Genomic DNA, 285 nt, shown 5'->3' with positions numbered 1-285 from the left:
CTACTCCATCGGAATTAATTGAGCCGTGCAATGCGATCCATGCAAGTTATGCCTGTGCTTTAAACTCTTTAAATGCCATAATTGAACCGCAAAGGAATCGCACCCATCCCCTTGCTATAATAAAATCCTTCATATAATCGCATTATGCTTTGCGTGTGCGTGTGTTGGGGTGCTGGGGGTGCCAGGAGCCAGTTTTTGGTTTGGTTTGGGATTTTTTGTTGTTGTTTTTTTTGGGGAGGAGGGGGGGGATGTATGTAAGTTTTTTGCTGAATACTTAGGGGTTTT

The sequence above is a fragment of the Mesitornis unicolor genome, unplaced genomic scaffold, assembly GCF_000695765.1.
Source record: "Mesitornis unicolor isolate BGI_N332 unplaced genomic scaffold, ASM69576v1 scaffold32855, whole genome shotgun sequence".
Classification (NCBI taxonomy): domain Eukaryota; kingdom Metazoa; phylum Chordata; class Aves; order Mesitornithiformes; family Mesitornithidae; genus Mesitornis; species Mesitornis unicolor.
This window is presented reverse-complemented; position numbering follows the sequence as displayed.